General features: G+C 34.6%; 1 long non-coding RNA gene across 1 annotated transcript; it reads right to left on the bottom strand.

The window, feature by feature from the left end:
• Positions 1 to 254: 254 nt before the first annotated feature.
• On the bottom strand, positions 255 to 1,338 carry LOC134253860 (uncharacterized). The gene is made up of 2 exons (XR_009989184.1): positions 1,248 to 1,338; positions 255 to 1,101 (listed from the first exon to the last, which is right to left on the bottom strand). It is a non-coding gene; the product is annotated as an uncharacterized LOC134253860 (long non-coding RNA).
• Between the last annotated feature and the right edge of the window lie 14,964 nt (positions 1,339 to 16,302).

Below are 16,302 nucleotides of genomic sequence, written 5' to 3'. Positions count from 1 at the left end.
TACTGTATTTTTTTTGACAGGTATACATGAAGTATGAGTTAAAGACTTTTCAGAAGAACAAGGCTAGCACAATCCCGATTCATTCTTGCCATTGCCTTCTCCAGACGGCGACATTCAGGACCTGACTTACTTTTCAGAAAAAGAAGATGAATCGATTTTTGAAAGTTGATCTAAAAAAGATAACATTTACATGGGTCGTGGATTTGAATTACATTTTCTTGATGGGCAACTAGTTTCAAGTATTTGGATGTCTATTCTCAAGTTACTGCAAACCTTAAATTAACTTCTTGATTATTAGTTAAATGTGAGACCGTGTCTTACTTGAAGTAATCATTTTTTGAATTGAGCTATATGTAATCTCTGATTACATATGTTTATGAGTAGTGTTCAGCTTTAAGACAAAAGGATCTTTTATGAACATTGCATTCGGCATGGCGAATTTCTATACATTAACAGTCATAGTTTTCGTCTTTTTTAATTAGCGATCTCATTTTAAATGTGAGAAATAATTATTAAACTGAAATGTACATTTATGTTGTTTGATTTTTATTTTTTTGAAAATTATAAATCAATTGCATGTTGGTTATTTAAGGGGATGGGAGTGGGGGTGCAGCTGTAAGTTTGAGTATATTTTCCAAAAGGATGTACATCGTTATTTTTGTTTTAAGATCAATTTTAAAATGCTAAATGATGAGATATTAGACAACACTTTTTTTTTAAACCTTCATTATGCCCCGCCATGAATATGGCCGGGGCATATAGTGTTTGTCATGTCCGTCTTCCGTCCTTCTGTCCTTCCGTCTTCTGTCACACTTTGTGTTTAGCTCTGTTCAAATCTAAGTTTCAAAGAAACTATCCATTATTTTCATCAAACTTCATATGCTGATGGATATTGATGAGAGCTATGCAACTGCATCAACATTTTTTGACCTTGACCTTTCCGTTGACTTTGACCTCACTTTTCTTAAATTAGTGTTTAGCTAAGTTTTAAACATATCATTCAAGATGGTGTTATCAAACATCAAATGTTGATATAAACTTGCACGGATGATGCATTTAGGGATGGACACTACCAGACTTGCTTCGGATGCTGGATCTGACCTACATTTTCCAGATGAGTGACCAGGTTAAAGTTTTTGGAGCAGGTCCATTCCAAAGTAACTATAAGCCCTACCTGAACCAAACTTGCATGGATGATGCATCTAGGGATGGACACTACCAGACTTGCTTCGGATGCTGGATCTGACCTGCATTTTTATTCCCAAGTATCTATAAGCCCTATCTGAACCAAACTTGCATGGATGATGCAGCTAGGGATGGACACTACCAGACTTGCTTCGGATGCTGGATCTGACCAATATTTTCATTCCCAAGTAACTATAAGTCCTACCTGAACCAAACTTGCATGGATGATGCATCTAAGGATGGACACTACCAGACTTGCTTTGGATGCTGGATCTGACCTATATTTTCCAAACAAGCAATTCAGCTGCATCACTATTCAAGATATTCTGATCAAATTTTATACACATACAAATTTTCATGTTGCTTTACTAATATTTCCTCGGCGGGGCATTCATGTCCTATGGACATATTTCTAGTTTGAATTAATATATTTTGTTTAAAATAAGTAGCAATAACATGCAAGTTTTAGAGTTATTTGACAACTCACTATATACTTGGTTTTTTTTTTTTTTTTACATCTATGAAGATTGTCTCAAATTTTGAGGGTTTTTTTTCTGTGTTCTACATTTATTGACATGTTTCTTATCTGTGTTCAACTTGTCGAGTAACTGAAAAGTTTAATTAAATTTTTTTTTGAAAAATCAGGATCATCTCTTTTATTTATTATTATTAATTTACAATGAAATTATGTATGCTTTTGATGCATAATGTACACTTCAAATTCATGCACCAGCAGATTCAAAGGAAAAATTCTCATTAGAAATAAGCAGTAAAGATAAAGAGATTATCCAATTAAAAATAGTTTGAAAAATATTTAAAACAAATTTTCGAGTATGTTATCTAAATAGGAAAAAGTATTACGAGTATTGTTTGGTATTTTTAATAGTAAAAAAAGGACATGACGTACTGGCAATCGCATCATCTCACTCAGGGTCTTTCTGTCAGAGTTCGGAAAAACAACCTCGAATGTATTAACATCACCTGATGTTAAAGGTTATGCTTTTCTTGTTTTTTCAAATATAGGATAGAGGAAGTAAGAAGTCCCTTTTATAGTATATTTTATGTAATATCATAGCATTGAATAAAGTTAAACTCCATATTCCACAGATAAAAGGTCTTCATGCATTTATTTCGAAGATCATGAAAAGGGGGGTTGTTGCCATGGCGTCTACCTAATACATTCGAGGTCGTTTGTCAGCTAGTCAGAAAGGCTCGAGAAGTTGCGATTGAACATAGTGGGGGTACTTGTTCTTTTATTACCAGTCCCTGGTAGAGTTTTTTAATATTAGAACATACTGGGGTTTTCAAACACTTAAATTCATATGGTTACTTGTATCTGTTACATGAGAACACAGCGGGGTTGTTTGTTTAACACTCTGAGGTTACTAAGATGTCTGATATTTTCTATCAGAACATATTGTGGTTCTTGTCTAACACTTTGTGGGGTTAATGTTATCTTTTATCTATATAAGAACATAATGGGGTTGTTACACTTTATGGGGTTAGTGTTGTCTATTATCTTTATGAGAGTACATAGTGGGGTTGTTGTCCTAACGCTTTATGGGGTTAATGTTGCCTATTATCTTTATGAGAGTACATAGTGGGGTTGCTGTCCAAACACTTTATGGGATTAATGTTGTATGTTATCTTTATGAGAGTACATAGTGGGGTTGCTGTCCAAACACTTTATGGGGTTAGTGTTGTCTATTATCTTTATAAGAGTACTTAGTGGGGTTGTTGTCCTAACACTTTATGGGGTTAGTGTTGTCTATTATCTTTATAAGAGTACATACTGGGGTTGCTGTCCAAACACTTTATGGGGTTAGTGTTGTCTATTATCTTTATGAGAGTACATAGCGGGGTTGCTGTCCAAACGCTTAATGGGGTTAGTGTTGTCTATTATCTTTATGAGAGTACATAGTGGGGTTGCTGTCCAAACACTTTATGGGGTTAGTGTTGTCTATTATCTTTATGAGAGTACATAGTGGGGTTGCTGTCCAAACACTTAATGGGGTTAGTGTTGTCTATTGTCTTTATGAGAGTACATATAGTGGGGTTGCTGTCCAAACACTTTATGGGGTTAATGTTGTCTATTATCTTTATGAGAGTACATAGTGGGGTTGCTGTCCAAACGCTTAATGGGGTTAGTGTTGTCTATTATGTTTATAAGAGTACATACTGGGGTTGTTTGTCTTATAATTTATGGGGTTAGTGTTGTCTGTTATATCTAATAGCATAGTGGGGTTGTTTGTTTAACACTTTCTGGGATATTCTTGTCTATCATCTTCATGTGAAAACATGATGGGTTAATTTACTTTGATGCAACAGTTATCCTCAAATAAAAACATTTTTTGCATTGTTACTGCTATGCAGTAGTTGAAAAATGTTATTGCTATATCCGTTTTAAGTTCTTCAGATAAACAGTAACAATTTTAAGTACTTATAATTAGTTGCCTGTAAAGTTGACTTGATATTAAATAATTAATTTTTAACCCCACAAATATAGATCTTTAACCCCACAAATATAGATCTTTAACCCCACAAATATAGACCTTTAACCCCACAAATATAGACCTTTAACCCCACAATATACCATTTGTTTGAATTCCTAATGAAACCTCTCAAGTCACCACTGTACTCTTAATAACCCCACAAAGCAAAATGATAACCCCGCACCTTCCGTAAAATGCACAATGTACCTCTCAACTGTATAGCTGTCTGTCTGTCCGTCTGTAAACTTTTCACATTTTCGACTTCTTCTCAAGAACCACTGGGCCAATTTTGACCAAACTTGGTACAAAACATCCTTGGGTGAAGGGGAATTTAAATTGTTAAAATGAAGGGACATATCCCCTCGCAAGGGGAGATAATCAAGAAAAGACAAAAATAGGGTTGGGTCATTAAAAAATCTTCTTCTCAAGAACCACTGGGCCAGTAAAGCTGAAACTTATGTGGAAGCATCCTGGGATAGTGTAGATTCTAAATTGTTCAAATCTTTAATCCCGGGGGAAGGGCGGGGCCACAATGGGGAATCACAGTTTTATATAGAAATATATAGGAAAAATCTTTGAAAAACTTCTTCTCAAGAACCACTCGGCCAGAAAAGCTGAAACTTATGTGGAAGCATCCTGGGATAGTGTAGATTCTAAATTGTTCAAATCTTTAATCCCGGGGGAAGGGCGGGGCCACAATGGGGAATCAAAGTTTTATGAAGAAATATATAGGAAACATCTTTGAAAATCTTCTTCTCAAGAACCACTGGGCCACAAATACTGAAACTTATGTGGAAGCATCCTGGGATAGTGTAGATTCTAAATTGTTCACATAATGACCCCCGGGGGAAGGGCGGGGCCACAATGAGGTATCAAAGTTTTACATAGAAATATATAGGAAAAATCTTTGAAAATCTTCTTCTCAAGAACCACTCGGCCAGAAAAGCTGAAACTTATGTGGAAGCATCCTGGTATAATTCAGATTCTAAATTGTTCAAATAATGACCCCGGGGGAAGGGCGGGGCCACAATGGGGAATCAAAGTTTTATATAGAAATTTATAGGAAAAATCTTTGAAAATCTTCTTCTCAAGAACCACTGGGCCAGAAAAGCTGAAACTTATGTGGAAGCATCCTGGTATAGTGTAGATTCTAAATTGTTCACATAATGACCCCCGGGGGAAGGGCGGGGCCACAATGAGGTATCAAAGTTTTACATAGAAATATATAGGAAAAATCTTTGAAAAACTTCTTCTCAAGAACCACTCGGCCAGAAAAGCTGAAACTTATGTGGAAGCATCCTGGTATAATGTAGATTCTAAATTGTTCACATCATGACCCCCGGGGGAAGGGCGGGGCCACAATGGGGAATCAAAGTTTTATGAAGAAATATATAGGAAAAATCTTTGAAAATCTTTTTCTCAAGAACCACTGGGCCAGAAAAAGTGAAGCTTATGTGGAAGCATTCTGGGGTAGTGTAAATTCTAAATTGTAGGAATCATGACCCCCGGGGGAAGGGCGGGACCATGATAGGGAATCAAAGATTTACATAGAAATATATAGGAAAAATCTTTGAAAATCTTCTTCTCAGGAACCACTGGGCCAAAAAAACTGAAACATTTGTGCCCATGGAAGGATCATGGGGTAGTTTAGATTTCAAAATGTCTAAATTATTATCAGTGGGGTAGGGTGGGGATGCATTATGTATAACAAGGGGGAAATCTGGTAAAGAACAGATTGGTCAAAGCTTCTCAGGTGAGCGATGTGGCCCATGGGCCTCTTGTTAATATTTTAGCTCAACATATACATACAAATTCTATTTTTTTTTCAATTGACATTTTAGTTTAATTTTTCTCAAGCGTAGGGTATATAAAGAGATCGAGGATATTCATATTGTGTGATTTGATTTTCGCTTTATCCAACGACTTGAAATTGTGTATAAACATTCGCGATGCTTGCCGAGAGAATATACACTATTTCAACGAGTCAATTACATCTCTCTCTAAGGCAACCAAAACAAAAACACCGTTTCGGGAGTAAATGGTCTCTATACTGCCATGTTTAGTTCAGCATACACAAGTATGAATCTTCAAAGTGTAATGTCATGATATATAAGGTTTTCTTGCTATTATAAATGGCATTGGTGATAATTTCCGCTATGCCAGTTACTGGGATGTAATCTGAGAATAGAATTCTTAATGAATTTTAAAAAAGTGCAAACATATTCATCATTATGATTGATATGAATATTCTGTGAATTTAGAATCAGTTTCATAAAATCCAAGTTCTCTAATTCAATGAGAGAATGTTTTTTTGGGAAACTGCGTCTCACATGTCCCATATATCCCTTCTCAAGGACGATATCTGCTTTTAGCTCACATGAGCCAAAGGCTCAAGTGAGCTCTTCTGATCAAAATTTGTCCGTTGTCTGTTGTCGTCGTTGTTTTCGTAGTTGTCGTTGTCGTCATTGTAAAATTTTCACATTTTCATCTTCTTCTCAAGAACCACTGGGCCAATTTCAACCAAACTTACTACAAAGAATCCTTGGGTTAAGGTAATTCAAGTTTGTTTAAATGAAGGGCCACACCTTTTTCCAGGGGGAGATAATTATGAATTAGAGAAAAATTAATGGTATTTTTAAAAATTCTTCTTCTCAAGAACCACTAGGCCAGGAAAGATGAAACTCATGTGGAATCATCCTCTTGTAGTGTAGATTCCAATGTATTCAAATCATGACCCCTGGGGCTAGGGTGGGGCCAAAATGGCCGATTAAAGTTTTATATAGGAATATATAGGAAAAATCCTTTAAAATCTTCTTCTCAAGAACCATTGGGCTAGGAAACATGAAACTCATGTGAAATTATCCTAAGGTAGTGTAGATTGAAGTTTCTTCAAATCATGACCCCCGGGGGAAGAATGGGGCCAAAATGGCCGATCAAAGTTTTACATAGGAATATATAGGAAAATTTCTTAAAAATCATCTTCTCAAGAACTGCTGGGCTAGGAAAGATGAAACTCATGTGGAATCATCCTCAGGTAGTGTAGATTCATTGTGTCCAAATCATGATAGGGTTGGGCCAATATGGCCGTTCAAAGTTTTACATAAGAAAATATCAGAAAAATCTTTTAAAATCTTCTTCTCAAGAACCATTGAGACAGGAAAGATGAAACTCATGTGGAATCATCTTCAGGTAGTGTAGATTCAGGTTTTTCCAAATCATGACCCCCGGGATAGGTTGGGGCCAAAATGCCCGACCAAAGTTTTACATAGGAATATATAGGAAACCCTTTTAAAGTCCTTTTTTCAAGTACTTTAAATCCATACTTAGTCATATTTATATGGAATCATCCTTAGGTAGTTTAGATTCTAGTTTGTTCAAACCAGGTCCCCCTGGGTGGTTACAATTCAAGCCCCCCCCCCCCCCCCCCAAAAAAAAAGTAAACTTTCAGTTCTTATCTGATATGTGCTTTTTCCTAGCAAATTGCTCAGATGAGCGATGTGGCCCCTTGGCCTCTTGTTAGACAGGTCACGGTAAGAATAGCGAGCCATGTAAGGTATTGTAAACTTACTCAAATAACTAGAATCGAGGTTAAAGTTTTCAAGTTGTTTCAGATTCCGAAAGACTTTCCTAGAAAGTCGTACACTTTTGTTTCGTGTAAGGTTTAAAGATTTTAGCATAAAGGAACATTGGCTTAGGAGAGTCTTCTGTGGAAACATTCTGGGGTATCGTAGATTCAAATTGTTTAAATCATGCCCCCAAAGGGAGGGGGGGGGGTAGAACGGGACCACAATTTGAAACAAAGTTCTACATTGAATTATTAAGAAATTCTTTAAAATCTTAAGAACGATAGGGTCAGGAAATTAATTTGGAAACTTTCTTGGGTAAGGTAGATTCTAAATTGTTCAAATCCTGACATCCGAGGAAAGGACGTAGCTGCAATAGGAAAAATGTTTTACATTGAAATATATACCCCGGTAGGTAAAATCTTTTAAAATCTTCTAAGAACCACTGGTCTAGAAAAGCTAAAATTTACGCGGAAACATTCTGGGATAGAGAAGATTCTAAATTCATATCAGATCTCCTCAGGGACACAATAGGGAATTTAAAGATATATATGCCGTGTTAAATAGTATTTTTGCACAGTTAAAGCCAAACCAAAATTTCTGAAGTATAATTAGCTACAAAAAAATGAACCATTCTTTCAAATTTGACGAAATATTATTTGTTAATTCTTAATTAGAATCTATTCTTCGTAAGCCAATTTACAATTTTTTGAAACATGTTTGAAAAACGAATAAGAAGAATGGGTACTAATTGAGAATTCCCATGCTCAAACTAACAAAACAATTCAGTTTTCCTTGTTAAAAAGTACTTTGAAAGTCTCCACAAGTTAATAAGATTCCTGTTTTTAAACTCTATATTTGTAAATTTGCAACGCATCTGTTTGAATTAGTTGTTGTTCATTTTTTTCTTACTAGAAATTCAAAGTTAATGCATTTATAAAAAAAAAGATTTAAATTGCACGATTTTTTTTTAAATTTCCTCTATCTTAAGTCTCATGTGCATTGATAATAGAACGTGTATTTTGTAGCATACTGTATGTTTCGAAGTTGTATATGCTGTAAACATTGTCAATACGTGAGCACACCTCAGCATTGGTTGCTTTTTGTACCGAGGAATACATGTAGTACGTGAAATTGACTTTTCACAGACAGAAGAGCACGAGGAAACGGTATACAAACTTATACAGTAGTGTGGGGGGGGGGGGGACTCTAATTTTTGTAATTGTTAATCATTTGTATGTAATTGTGAGCATGGGACTAGTAGACAATAATGTACATATTATTTATATTAAGTGTATAAAATGCTTGGAAAAATGGATCACGTCTCTCCGAGAGGAAATTTAAAAAAAAACTAGCCTTTTTTGAAAAACACATGTAGTATTTATTGTAGTAACCCATAAATGCATCAAATGCAACTCATTGAACTGATTGGTCGATTTGTCAGTCAGGAACATGTAAATTTATTCTGACGTCACAGAAAATAGTTTCATTCTCGCAATGCTTTTCCCGTGCACATGCGCAGATCCAGCATAAACGCCAATTCTTCATAAATATTCAGTAGAATATCATGATCTCTTCCTCGTCAGTACATTGTTAATACCGAATAATATTTCGTCGAATTTGCAAAAATGCGTCATATTTGATAGCTAATCATACTTCTGAAATTTTTGTTTGGTTTCAGCCGTGCAAAAATACTGTTTAAAACGGCATACGTATCTTTGAATTAAACATTAAAATACATATGAATAACTCTTAAAAATCATTTAATGAACAACTTGTCGATGGAATTTGAAACTTATGTGGAAACACTCTGGGGTAGTATAGATTTTAAATTGTTTAAATAATGTGCCCTAGGGCAGGACGGGGACCAATATAAAATTTAAATTTTGATTTTAAATGCACTTGAAAATTCTTGAACTCAAGAACCATTGATCAAGGGAAGTTGAAACCTATGTGGAAAAATTCTGGGATAGTGTAGATTATTAAGTGTTCAAATCATCACCCCCGGGGGCAGAGCCACAACGGGGACACTAAGATTTACAATGAAATATAAATATAGGAACAATACTTTTCTCATGAACCACTGAGCCAGGAAAGTTAGAACTCATATGAGAACATCCTGGAGTACTGTAGATTAAAGAAAAAGTATTATCAAATTATGTTCCTCTTGTCATAAAAAAGATAATAATGGGTATATTATAAGTGGGGAAAATTGGGTGAAAAAAGCATTGCTATAGTTACTGAAAATTATTAGACATACACGATTCATAAATTAACGTATAATTTTGCGAGAAGCTCACTGATTACTCCCTTCTATTTTTTTGTGCTTAAGTCTATGCAAAATCTCTTAATCAACCGTCCTTTTGCGATTTTTTAAAATTAACATTGAAAAGGCATTTCGCAATAAACAATCCCGAATAGTGAGGACTCTACTGTTCTAAGGTGAGCTTTGTGATCCATGACCTCCTATTTAAAAATGACTTTATCTAATCACTCTACGTACAATAAGATGTTCAGTTTTTTTTCTCAAAAAAAGGTGACAAGTTATAAATATTTGATTTTAATGGAAAGGGAACCTTTTTACGAGGGCTGTTCGGAAATTATTGAGATATTGTGATTTTTTTATGAACGTCTTTCGGTGAAAATTCGCATAAACGTTGGACTTACACTAAGAATTCGTTAAAGCAAAAAATATTTCACAAATATTAAATTTCTTTCATATCTTCAATGGTCTATGTAATAGTAAGATCATATGAAGCAGAGCAGAGCCATTCTTCTTGACGAAGATCTCTCTTCATATGATCTTACTAACTTAGAACAGAACCTGAGCCAATAAAATGAATGGATTAAAAATAAACTCCTCCCACGGCTGTGTCATATATAATGCTCAACTTGACCGTTCGTTGTACATATCGAGCACGCAATCAATATCGAACTCATTCAGGTTAACACGAAATTAAATGAAATAGCTTGATTTACTGCGGAAATAGTATGGCAAAGAACTTAAGCTACCGAACTAATGAATATCCGTGTAACATAAACCGTAATAACAATATTTTTTTGAAAAAAAAAGATAATTGTGTTAAAATGATAAGGTTCTAGTCAGCTGGAGTATAAGTAGGCATCCCTGACTAGTGTCAAATAAAGATATAATGAATATTGTGACTTATATCTGTATTCAAAGACAAAGTTCATCTTTGACATGATGCAGGTTGTGTTTTCTATATGTTCCGAAATGTAAAAAAAATCTTCAGAAAGGCGACAAAAGATTACAGTGGAAATAAAAAAAAAGTGTTGCAAGGCTGTACCCAGATAGCAGGATGTTATTGGACCTTTGTTGGGCCAACAACGCTCCTTATGTTGGGCCACTGTTTGAATTCAACATTGGGCCATCGGTAATTTGCTCATCGGCCCTTAATCAAACCAACTTGTTGGCTTATTGTTGGGCCAATGTAACAGTTAATATTGGGCCACTGTTGGGCCAGTGTATTATTTCAATATTGGGCAAACGTCATTTTTGTACAGTTGGGCCATTGTAAGCAACTAATGTTGGGCCAAAGGTAATTTGCTCATCGGCCCTTAATCAAACCAACTTGTTGGCTTATTGTTGGGCCAGTGTAACAGTTAATATTGGGCCGCTGTTGGGCCAATGTATTTCTTCAGTGTTGGGTAAACGTCATTTTTGTACAGTTGGGCCATTGTAAGCAACTAATGTTGGGCCAACGGTAATTTGCTCATCGGCCCTTAATCAGACCAACTTTTTGGCTTATTGTTGGACCAACGAACGGATATCATTGAGCCATTGTTGGGCCACTTATTCTTTCAATATTAGGAAAACATCATTTTTGGGCCAACGTTGGTTTGTATCTTATTGGCTCTCCATCATGACAACTTATTTGCTCTTCACTGGTTGGCCATTTGTCCTCAAAATTGACAAACAAATATATACAATAAGGTTATACTAGTTTTGTAGTACAGTTTAATGGTAAAAGCTCTTTAATACTATCTTGTATGCTATATATGCTAGATTAATAGTTTAATACATATTCTCAATATCTCATAGAATTGCCATCAACAAGTATTGCATTGTAAGTAGCTCTACATTAATTGAATAACTGAGGAAAAAGAAATCAAAATATGAAATTAAGTTTTAACATACTTTAATTTTATTGCTCAGTGCATAAAGAAAACATAAATAAAGAATTAAAAGTCGATGCTCACTTCAAGTGATACATGTAGGGTTACATGACTGTATACTCCCTCTGTGATGTAAATTATGCACAAGTTCAGTAAATTACAGGTATCAATAAGCACGTCTAACAAATTAACAAAGCCCTCCTGTTCTTAAAATAATACTAAAATGAATCCTGTCCTTTTGTTTACTTTCAAAAAAAAATGTTTCTGGCATCTGCATCGTGTTTATAACCGACAAACAGACACAAAAAAGGGTAGAACTACAGGCATGTCACACTATATTACAGAAAAAAAGTTAGGCACTGCCACTTTCGATCTGATCCCTCTCCTAAGTCTCCATTTCCTCTTCCCAAGTCTCCTCCTCCCCCTTCTTTTCTTCTCTGTCCGTTTCTTGCTCCCCTATTCCTGTCCCTGGCATATCTTAGCCATTCTTTGATTGTGTTCTCAATGTCTTTTTAGAATCTCCAGTAGCACTAAAATTGTACATGTAATATTGGTACTTAATACATTTGTTACTTTTCTCAGTAAAGAGTAAACATACGATTAAATTTACAAGTATATCACTATGTGTTTAAGCTGTCAATTAAGGAACAACCGTCTTTTTTGTCTCATGGTGTGATTAAGTGATTAGCTTACGTGATGAAGGCATTTATGCATGATATTTATACGCTTGATAATCATCATCACAACAATTTTGATTCAATGTTGCCCCATATAAAATACATGTATTGAAAAATTGTCGTTTCAATGAACAAATTTTAAATGAAAGAACCCAATTTATTTTTAGTACTGAATAAATTTTGTTTTAACTTCAGCAAGTTCATCATTTTCAAAATGTTTGATCATGTACTCGACGTTAAGTGTATATAAGTAAATTAAGTTAGACTTTGGAAATGTATTCTACTATAGACACAAATTTCAATTTAAATAAGGAGCAAATTATTAATTGTTTTAACTGTATCAAAACACATTTTTGTACTTTCATTTATTTTTCTTGTATAGAAACAAAAAAATTAATCACTGATAATTTATTTTGTTTTGATAAATTATAAGAATTTTAGATTTATTTTAGCTAGATTGATTTTTCAAGAAGGATTGGTTGTAGATTTATTTCTGATTGTAGAGACGATCAGATTTGTTAATATACAGATTTGTAACAATTAAATGTTTATACACATTGTAGTATCCACAAGTCAAATTTTAAATTTAGTATATACCACTTGTGTTATATATCAAATCAAAGCTTATAAAAAATTGTTTAAGAAAAATATAATTTCGAAATTTTCTGGTCAAGCATTGTTACTAAAAATAGATTGTGAAATGTAAATGTATTGTTCTAGTGTGTGACCACTTTTCTGAAGAAAATACCTAGTAGCATTGAGGTCAAAACTAAAGGTAGTGTATTCAAAATATAATCTCTCTCTTCTTATTTCCTTTGCCCAGAATCAGGGTTATTAAAGTTCAATTGCATCAAACACCTAGATTGACTTGAATCATTAGATAGTGAGAGTCTTCTTCCAGTATAATTAATTGGGTCACATGGGACACGCAACGTTACGTTGACGTTATGCTTATAAAAAGACGTCAACAAATCCAATCAATAAAAATGATCACAAATTAATTCAAAACAAGATTTGTTTGTGAAACACTATGCGCCCGGCAACTACAAAATAAAAAAAAAACTTTTTGGCACATATGTCACAGTCAAGGTCACAAGGCAATTGACCTTGGTGTCATTTGAGGGAACATGATTAGTAAAATATGGATACCAAAAATGAAGTCTCTATTTCTTGTGGTTCAAAAGTAATTGCAAAGGTTTACTAAAAACGAAAAAACTATTTTTAACATACAGTCAAGGTCACTGGGTTTTTTCATTAATTACTAGAAATTTAAAGACTTTATTTATCCTTTTGTAAAATTAATCTTTGTTTTGGGCACAATGCTTGCAATTACAAAATTCAGTGGCGGATTAAAGGGGGTCGCATCCGCCCCCTAAAATTGTCAAAGTTAGCGTAAATCATAGTTTCGTCGAGAAAATGTAAAAATGTCTACTCGGTTAACCTCAATTTTTCCTACAAAATCTCTAGAATTCAGCTTAAACCAGACCCCTGCCGATTATGGGCGCCCCCTCTAACTTTAATTCCTGGATCCGCGCATGGGATTTATAGAGAGATGGAGTGATATCCACTTACTATATAAGGAAACTAAAAATCATGAATTTTTGTTATAAATTATTAAAAACAAAAAATTGTATTTTAAATTCTTCATACGAATACATTTGATATGATGCGGAGAATTGGTAATGAACTAGTATTAACTGGGAGCGTGATGTATATCTTAAATTATTCCGATATGTAAGTGGAGACTGATATTCTGAATAACTAAAAAAACTAGAAGAATATAAGTCATAGATATGACAGCAGCATATGATAAATTCTGAAAAGAAAAAGGAGGGGGGAATTAAATTTAAAATTCATTTGAACGACATTTAGTTAAACATGTAGATCTTTCCTAATGTGTGTTAAAGGTTGTCCGAATTTTTTGTGAATTATTAAAGCTCTCTCTCTCTCTCTCTCTCTCTCTCTCTCTCTGGTGTAAAACATTTGATTTGCCCCGCTTTTGCGAAAGAGATCGAGGTTTCTTTAAATCTTATTCGTCTGTCTGTTTGTCAGTCAGACTGTAAATCTGTTCGTATGTCACAAAAATTCAACCTTGGTCATCTCTTTAGAATTAGAACAGAGAAGAGATTCATGTGTTTAAACTGTGACAAGACCTTTCTAAATACACTACAAGAAACGTATATATTGTCGCCAGCGTCAAAAATCGGCCGAAAACCCAATTAATTGTTCCTTTGATATAGTAATAAGAAACTGAAATTTGCGTGATCTGTTTTTAAAATTTCTTACATTTATCTATTAAAATATCCTCGTGACATAAAACACGTGCATGCGACATTGCCGATTTTCTTCATGCATAATGCATATACAATAAACCGTATTTGTATAAGCAAACTGTCCATAGACTTCTGCGTATCTGCACTCAGTTTGGTACTTGTAAACGAACTCTGGTAGAAGTTTAATGTTAAAGTAGTTTTCGCAACAAATGTAAAATATGTGGGGCTCCTCGCTCTCTCTTAGAGAATGTTAACACCCCCCAACTCCCCCTAGATCCACCACTACATTTCTTCTCTTTCAAGTCTCTGTCATGTTAGAGTTTGTCAATCAGGATTGGATGAAACATTTACACCCATTATTTATAAAGTTTTCAGTGATTTTATGATTATTGTGCTTTTTGTTAAACATTTAAAATAGTTTTTTTTAATATTCTATATAATATAAATATTAAATATTTTTATTTAAATTGTTCTAAGTCCGCAGAAACGCACGGCGACTTCAAACTTTCAAATCGAGTAACCGACCGCCTCCTGGCGGCCTCTAATAATTTTTTACCTCATGACCTTGATCTTGAAGTTTGAAATACTTTTCAAAAACTTGAACCTTGATCATAACTTTTGAATGAGAAAAGATACAAAGTCACAACCACGGTTTGGCGTCCGCTTACTAATTCAAAAGATAGAATAAAACACTCACTTAAGTGCAAAGTTAAAATGTTGAAAATATCATATCTAAACAAAAGCAGTCATCCAATGATAAGCATTGACATAGAAAGTCCTTTTAATTATTTCAGAATGTGTCAACCTTGCCCCAACGTAAAGCTCAGCAGCTAATTATAAAATTAACACCATCAATTAGTTGGAAGTATAATATTTGGGCCAACGTTGGCCCAATATAAATATGCCATCTTTAAAAGACCTAAACAAAATAACACTTGTGTGTATTACAAACATTGTGCCAACGTTGGGCCAACATAGTACTACCAACTTAATAAGGCACTTTCTTAAAGGGTGTATTACAAACAATGGGCCAACGTTGGGCCAACATAATACTACCAGCTTGATAGGACACGTTCTTTAAGGGTGTATTACAAACAATTGGCCAACGTTGGGCCTACATATAACTACCAACTTGATAAGGCACTTTCTTTAAGGATGTATTACAAACATTGTGCCAACGTTGGGCCAACATACTACTACCAACTTGATAGGACACGTTCTTTAAGGGTGTATTACAAACAATGGGCCAACGTTCGTCCAACATAATACTACCAACTTGATAAGGCACTTTCTTTAAGGATGTATTACAAACATTGCGCCAACGTTGTGCCAACATACTACTACAAACTTGATAAGGCACTATGGAACGCCGTCACTGCCTTATAGCAGAACACTACTATTGCATTGTGTCAACCTTCCATTACATTATGCCAACTCTTTATGGCATTAACCCACCCTACTATTGCATTGTGCCAACCTTTCATTACATTATGTCAACTCTTTATGACATTAACCCACACTACTATTGCATCGTGTTAACTTTCCTTTACATTATATCAACTCTTTATGAAATTTACACATACTACAATTTTATTTCGTCAACTTGCATTTCGTTATGTTTACTTTTCATGACAATCTTAGTTTTTATTAACTGATGTGCCATACTGTGCGCACTCTTCTACATTATGTCGATTCACTATTACGTTATGCGAACGCGGGTATCCTCGGCCTTTATATGAGCATAACGTATTTTCCGCGTTCCGCAAGCACTAAAATGGCGGGAGAGAAAACTGTCGTAGAGGAGATTCTCGGCGATTTCGGAATGACATCTTTAAATGAAAACTTTAAGCGACAAATGATTGACAGTCTTGAAACATGCAAAGCCTTAACACTGCGACTGTGAATTAAAGTCACGTCGAAATTTAATGGTGTTTACTTTAATCTGATAATTAAATAAATCAAATATTATTAGTCG

The sequence above is a fragment of the Saccostrea cucullata genome, unplaced genomic scaffold (assembly GCF_032062105.1).
Source record: "Saccostrea cucullata isolate Sc308-1 unplaced genomic scaffold, CSIRO_AGI_Scuc_v1 ctg2278, whole genome shotgun sequence".
Lineage (NCBI taxonomy): Eukaryota > Metazoa > Mollusca > Bivalvia > Ostreida > Ostreidae > Saccostrea > Saccostrea cuccullata.
This window is presented reverse-complemented; position numbering and strand designations above follow the sequence as displayed.